The following is a 7,460-nucleotide window of genomic DNA, read 5'->3' as shown; positions in this document are numbered from 1 at the left end:
AAGAAAGCCATTAAGCAACACCTCATCCCTTCTTGATAGTATTGGCTTTTCCTATAGACCAACTAGCGGGTAGTTCGCGGCGGCACGCCGCGCCCCGTTGGTTTGTTTAGGATTTGTTTTTGTGAAGTTGTTGAAAATTTGTTGCACGTTTGTATGTGTGTTTCTTTATAGTGAGCAGAAGAATAGTTTCATTGATATATAACTTTATATACTTAGCTCTGAATGGTGTTTATTTTTGCCTTGTCAGCTAATCCCTTTCAAGAATTATATGCGGGCTACAATCTGTATGATAGGGTGCATATTTTGTATTAAATTGATACAACATAAGTTTGGTGAATTGATTTTTATGTAGTAATAGTTTGATGTATTGGAGTTTCTGTTTAGACTTTTGTCTTAGAAAGGAGCCATCCAAAAGTTTAGATACAAATATGTTACTCTAGTGTCATAGTGATCCAATACAAACTTGATGTTTAATGTTGACGGGGCTGAGCAGCACACCTGCAAACTTGTTGCCTTACAGAGATATCCAAAATATAGTTAGTGCAGTTGTTATCAAGTTATTTTGTGAGATGTTAAAAAATGCCAAATGCCAATCCAGCTACGCAGAGTTGACTGGTGTTACTGGTATAGATTGTCCCCTCCTCTCTTCATTTCTTTGGTGTTTATAGAATATCCCCTCCTCTCTTTAGATAAAGGGTAATGTTTCAGGTGACCGACCTAAAAGAAAATGCCTTCATATCTTTCTCCTCTGCCCAATAGTCACAAAGTTTCAAATTAGTGTGGTACTCCAACTTATGTATTGAGTGTGCCACTCCACAATACGGAGACTCTGCAATCTTATGTGTAATCAGCTATGTATGTTTTTGCAAGCCTGTAGTTACGGCTGAAGATTGTATGAAGGTTACCTCTTTGACTCCATGCCTTCCTAAAATGTTCCAGGGAATCTCCCAAAAATAAAATATGGTCCGAGGACCAACTATTTTATTTTCTATGGTCAAATTCAATTGTTAAGAAAACTGAGGCAGAAACATTAGGAACACGTACAGATGTGCAAAGTAATAAAATGCTATTTAGCCACTGAAAGTAAAAAGAATGTTGCAAATAATGATATCTATATCTTTCGAATACATAACCACGGCTTAAAATTTTGCTATTCGACAAAAAAGTGGAATGTTTGTTTAGCTTCATGAAGGCAAAAATTACTACCTAAGATGTTTTCATGCAACTTCAGGTAGAACATCTACTTCAGTCAACCTGTGTAGAACAAATTGAAAACACAAATCACATCTACTTTACTCAACTTGTGTAGTACAAATTGAAAACACAAAATCACATTAAAATTTGTCTAGAGTCCTCGAACGATATAGATCCCTTAGCAGAGGCCAAAAAGTAGAAATATTTGGCTAATCAAACATCCCGCATAAGCAAATACAGTAGCAAATTTCTTTAAAAGCAACACCTCTAACAGAGGACAAAAGAAAAAGCCTTCGGAAGAAATATTTCTCTTATTGCAGTGGTAAGTATGTTACTCCCTCCGTCCCAAAATTCTTGTCTTAAATTTGTCTAGATACGGGTGTATCTAATACTAAAACGTGACTTGATACATCCGTATTTAGACAAATCTAAGACAAGAATTTTGGGACGGAGGGAGTAGTTTAATGCACCTTTGATTATTGCTTTTCCTTGGTCGTACTTTCTACAGGCGAGTGCATCACCAACTGAGCTTTGCTTGTTCGACATGATAGCTCATTGCTAGCCGTCTTTTGTACTGTGATGTAGACACAAAACTGTAGAAGTTTTTGTGGAGGGCTGTTTGTGCTTCTTCTACTGATAGTGTATTTAACAAAGTTAACTCTCCTGTAAGAATTGCAGATATCAGTGTGTACATCGCTAACAGGGGACACACATTGCTAACAAATGCAGTTATATATCAAGGGAGAACTCCGTGCATAATGGGAGCAAAAATTAATAACAGCTTCGTACAGTGAACATCATTATCACATACATATCAGTACATGGCAATGTTGTACTGACGGCAAAAACATCACTATAACCAGAACTCCAACACTTGCATGCCTTTACCTATACATAGTGAGAACACTAAGATGTGCTTAAATGAAAATAAAGTAGTTAAATTGAGTAAAATGGTCTGTTAATAAAAATTAAACGGCATCTATGACCAAATAAAGACCCCATCCACTTGTGAAGAATCAGTTATTTCTCTGTATGTATACTATGATATTAGTCTCACCTGTGGGCATCCCATGGTCACCCTGAAGCATGTTTTCAAACCTTGTCGCGAAGCCACTTGAACCTACATTTGATTTGTCCAGTATAAAGAAGTTGATCATGCCGCAGTGGCTGAGCATACTACTTTTGGCAACCTTGTTCAACAAACTAAAATTAAACGAAAACAAATGGTTCATCTCAGTTTGTCTTCCAACACCAAGAGAAAAGACTTCATACATCTATGGTGAAAAGAACTGTAAATAGAGGGATACCAATCCAGGATGTGCAAATAGATGCATTCTCTCTTGTTTTACCATCATTTAAAAAAATAGGAGAAGGTTTCCTCCTCCTACTCCTACTCGTTCCCGCCCTTGCTACTATTGCTGTCGAGAAAAAATTGATGACAGGCCTACAGACTCAAGTACCTTTTTTTGAGTGAGCAAAAATTGAGTAACTTGATGCAAGACTCAAATACTAAAAAAATGAAACCACAGAGATCAGCCATGTCTAGGATTATCAAGACTATCGAACATTACTGAGAACAACAAAAAGGTTATGAGCTGTGGCATGTTGTGGTAACGAACCAAACACACACCTACACTTTGATTGAACGGAAAACCCCGGTCACTCAGGTTGCTCTCTCTGTGGCTTCTTATGATCTATAACAGAAATAAAATGGAATCCCACAAGAAGATCTCTAAATCTAAGTGAACAATATCAGTTCAGAAGCACAAAGGAAACAGAAGCTGCAAATAGTACTCAACTTCCAAAAAAGAAGATAATGAAAATATTTTTTGCTGTAAAACAATAATACTGATCAACTGATCGTCCCAGGCAAAAAAAGGTAGATTTGCTACTTCTCAAACGTTAGGTTTAGTTTGTACTATTTGATTCTTGGTGGAGAAAAGAACTGTTAGAGAAGTAAGCAACTACTGAGAAAAGATTATGTCTGGAATGTCCTTTTAAGATTTGATTCAGGCCATTAGCTGTTGACTTGACTTAATTACAGTTATTGTCCTTACCTTGATAGCCGCTCCCTATCATACACTACAGGTCGGATTTTTTTTTTCTTTACAGCGTTGATACAATAGTTGGAACTTAACTGAACTCTATGAGCGTGCCATCTCTGCGTCACACTGTCACTGCAATTCAGGTTCAGGAGTCAGTACACCAGTACTTCTACCTTCTAGGCTGTCCATTTAAGGACACATCTTCAGGTTAACTACCCATCCTAAGAAATTGTTCTACACGAATACACCCATCTAAATTTCTGGTCACAAGATAATCTTGAGATACAGATGTCTCAAATCCACTCTCTGAATTTTGTACCGAAGCTGCTTCTTTTCTCTTCCTACTCAACTATCTAATACTATGTCAAGTTATTATGTGCTGATTTCCAAAAGTCAATCGAGCAGTAATCTATAATCCAGTTGCATAAGCAAGACATAAATAATTGGGCAAACCAATTATATACATACAAGAAAACTATCCAAGAAATTTAGCTAGCTTCCTCATGTGTTGCTGCAAGCAGTGCTGGAGCATAAACCAGAATTTTATAAAATGCTTGGGATAGATGCCTAGATGCCATACCTGTTCAGCAAAATGAATCTTGATGGCGAGGACCTCTCCTTTCCTCCACTTGTTCGCGTCTCCTCTTCTTCCCGGCGTTGACCTGGGCTGTGAGGCACCTAGCCTTCCTCTCTTCAACCTCCTTCACGGCCTCCTTTTCTTTCCGTTCTGGTTCTGGTCCGGTGTGGTGGTCCGCTGCCGTTGATTCGTCTCTTCAGAAGATGGCTCAGTTGTGGTGGTGATCCTCTGCTCACCGGAGGGGAGACCGGCCACCGGGGGTCACAGTTGTGCCGTCCATGGCGATGGCGAGGTGGGGGAAACTGTGCCCCGTCCGCTGTGGTGGCTGCCGGCACCGCCGCGGGGAACGGCCGAGGAAGCTCTGGATGCGGCTCAACGAGGGATCCGGCAGCCATGCGTGAAGGGCAACTCCCCCGCTGGCCAGCGCGCGCATGTTGCCCACCACGTCACGGGGGTGCTGGAGAAGTCCGTGCAGTGCTGATCGCCACGACGCCGACGTTGATGACCCTGATGTGGCGAGGCGGCCGAGGCGGAGCGTGGTGAGGAGAAGATGGGCAACCACAACTCGATCGCTGGTGGAAGGTGGGTTGGGGCAGTGCGTCTCCGGCGGTGGGGTGAGCTGCAAGGCCGTGACGTGATGGTTGAGGGTCGCCGGAGGCGGCAGGGATCCGGCGGCACGGCTGTAGGTGGCCCGATGGAAATGAGATGAACCAGAAGGAGAGCCTTTTTATGTACGCCTATAGGCGGTGGAGCGCCGAAGGATAATAATTGTATAGTGCCATCTGGAGTCTTTGGTCGGGACACGCGGAAGAGAGAGATAGGAACTGAGAAATATATCTGGAGATCGATCCAGAAGCGGTCAAAGCGGTGGCAGCCTACAGGAAACACACACGTGATGGCAACGTCTAGAGGAAGAACACACAGAAAAAATTACATTACCCCCGTCACACGCGTCGATTTCTCAGGGGCGGTAAAAAAAATTCGAAAAAACCAGAAAAAGGAAACCCTTACGGACCTAGTATTCTTAGTATGTGATATTGGATCATTAAAATAGAAAATGCATAGTCTTGTGCTTTGAGCTTGAGCGAATCCTTTTGTCCTTAGCATTTTGAGGAATCCACTTTTCTCATCCGTGTCATGCCAATCATTTAGCTTTTCTGAAATACTTATCTTGAAGTAGCATTAGCTCAATGAGATATATGTTGTTAGGAATTACCAAAACTACCCAGGGATAGTTGCACTTTCAATCTTCCCTTTTTGGTAATTGATGGCAACATATAGATCAAAGCTTCGACAAGTGATAATAATACTGAAAAATATTGTCGCTTTGAGAAGTATGTGAAAAGTAAGAGCTCCCTCTAAATTTGTGCATTATTTAAAATTTGCTTTGGACTGCAAATGCACAATGAGTTAGGATCATGGGTTACTCTTCCATGTCACATACATCTTAGTGGAGCGCTCAAAATGATAATAGTTAAATACATGCACTCATCACCAAGCAAAGTGAATGATCATATAGGAATATAAAAGGATAATGTCATCCAACAAGCATTAAGGTAGCATATGATCAAACACATGATCATCCAAGTATCCACATAAGGCATAGAGTATCAAGCAAACAAGCAAATAACGAAGTTCAACCACCAAAAAAACAAGAGAGACCAAAAGCAACACTCTTTCTCAAAGTCTATGATCTATACATTTTTCTCCCCCTCTGGCAACAAGTTACCAAAAAGTTCATAGAAAATGCATAGTGCTAAACGACTCTCAGGGTTGGTCTTCACGTGATGGTGTAGAGATGGCTCCTTGGACGAAGACTTCTGTTGATGTAGCTAGAGCTGGTGGAGAGGGTGCTGGAGCTGGATGCACTGAAGCTGTAGCTGGTGCAGATGATGTGCCTCTGGTGTCTGGCATAGGCACTGCAGCAGATCTCTGTCCTCTGGGCACTCTAGCAAAAGCATCAGTAGTTGACTTGCCCTTCTTCTCCTCCACTTCCTCCTGAAGTTGCTCGACTGCAGTCTGGATCTCAGTCACTTTGACAACAAGAGCATAAAACTTCTGCTCTATGATTCTCTCCAAGCTCTCCTAGTTTTCAGTTAGGGTGGCCAAGCCCTTCTCAATCCTCAGAGTGGAGGCAATCAAGTAGCCAAGCTGATCTTGCTTGCTCTTCAGGAAAATCTAAGATGCCTCTTCAGCAGTTGGCATCTTAGCAGCCTTCTCGGCCCTTGCCTTCTCCTTCTTCTCTTGTGCTTGCATGGAAGATGGTTCATTTTCATCCATCACAACAGTGTTGTCCTCAAAATCAGGGTAGATGGGCAGGTGTTCCTTGTCCAAGAGATATGTGACAGTGCCCATCTTGGAGTTTATAAGCTCCTGAATCTGTGGGGCATACCCACAACTCCTCTTTTGATGAGCAGCAGTCCTTTTGATTGTTTCCACAATCAGGCTCATGACTTTGAACTTCTGAGGCACATCAAATATATGAAGTAAGTTAATTGCATGGCCTCTGATCATCTCGTGATCACCTGACTTGGGCAGCAAAGTGTGCCTTAAAATCCAGTTGATAGTGGGCAGTCCTGACAACAGATAATGTACAGATCCAAACTTGTGTGTCTCAAGTGCAGCATCTGGGATCTCTCTGTACATGTGAGAAATGGAGTTGTGATCTTTCTTCTTCTTGGCATAGACATCCAAGTCATCTTCGTTCTCCTTTGGAGCATTGATCAATTCAGACCATTCCTCAACTGTTGATTGGTACCTGGTACCCTGAGACATCCAGACTATCCTCCCATCTGGGTAGAAATGAGTTGTGGAGTAGAACTGCATAATGAGCTCATCATTCCACTTTGTGAGCTTCTGCCCAACAAAGTCTACTACTCCACAAGACTTGAAACTGTCATAGACTCAAGGATAGTGCTCTTCATTCTTCTTGATATAGTCCCAATCAATCCATCTCATGTCAGAGACTATGGGCTTCTTGTCAAGCAGCACTGTCTCATAGAAATCCTGTTGTTCCTTAGTATGGAACATGTAGTCCACAACAATCCTTCTCCTGACAGCATAGGGGCCAGTCAATCTCCACTGTCTCAGACCTGCATCCTTCCTGAGCTTCATGTCTTCTGCAACTGGGTGAGCATCATTATGATCTGGGATCTTGGGCTTCAACTTTCTCAAAACAAGTGAGTCTTCATCTTCTTCTTCAGCTGCTTCAGGCACTAGGGCCTTGTTCTTCTTTGTAGCTAGAATACTCCTGGTGTTCCTCTTGGGTGCAGACTTGAGTTTTGGAGCAGCAGCCTTGGCAGCATCTTTGGGCTTAGATGGAGGAGCCCCTGATCTTATATCATCTCCCATTAGCTTTTGAGCTTTAGGTGCTGGTGTGGCAATCTCTTCCTCTTCTTCTTCCATCATTGAGGGCTTTCCAATAACTCTGGCCATGGTCTTCTTGACCCTTTCTTTCCTTTTCTTCTCTACCACAACCTGTTCTTTGGGTTCAGATCCCAAAGTTTTTTGAGTGGATGCTCTGGCCTTTGACATAGGAACTCTCTTGGCAGGAACCTTTGTCTTCATTCCTGGCTTGGTGGCAGCTGTGCCATATTCCTTCTTCAGCACTTTCTTCTTTGAGGTGGCCTCATCCTCAACAGCCA

General features: G+C 42.2%; 1 long non-coding RNA gene across 2 annotated transcripts; it reads right to left on the bottom strand.

Annotated features, from left to right (window-relative positions):
* Window positions 1-1,315: 1,315 nt before the first annotated feature.
* LOC119308615 lies at window positions 1,316-4,600 on the bottom strand. 2 transcript variants are annotated; one of them, XR_005150192.1, is made up of 3 exons: window positions 3,820-4,600; window positions 2,252-2,314; window positions 1,316-1,857 (listed from the first exon to the last, which is right to left on the bottom strand). It is a non-coding gene; the product is annotated as an uncharacterized LOC119308615 (long non-coding RNA). The 2 variants fall into 2 exon arrangements; XR_005150191.1 differs by lacking the exon at window positions 3,820-4,600 and having other exon boundaries at window positions 2,252-3,811.
* Window positions 4,601-7,460: the final 2,860 nt, after the last annotated feature.

The sequence above is a fragment of the Triticum dicoccoides genome, chromosome 5B (assembly GCF_002162155.2).
Source record: "Triticum dicoccoides isolate Atlit2015 ecotype Zavitan chromosome 5B, WEW_v2.0, whole genome shotgun sequence".
Classification (NCBI taxonomy): Eukaryota; Viridiplantae; Streptophyta; class Magnoliopsida; order Poales; family Poaceae; genus Triticum; species Triticum dicoccoides.
This window is presented reverse-complemented; position numbering and strand designations above follow the sequence as displayed.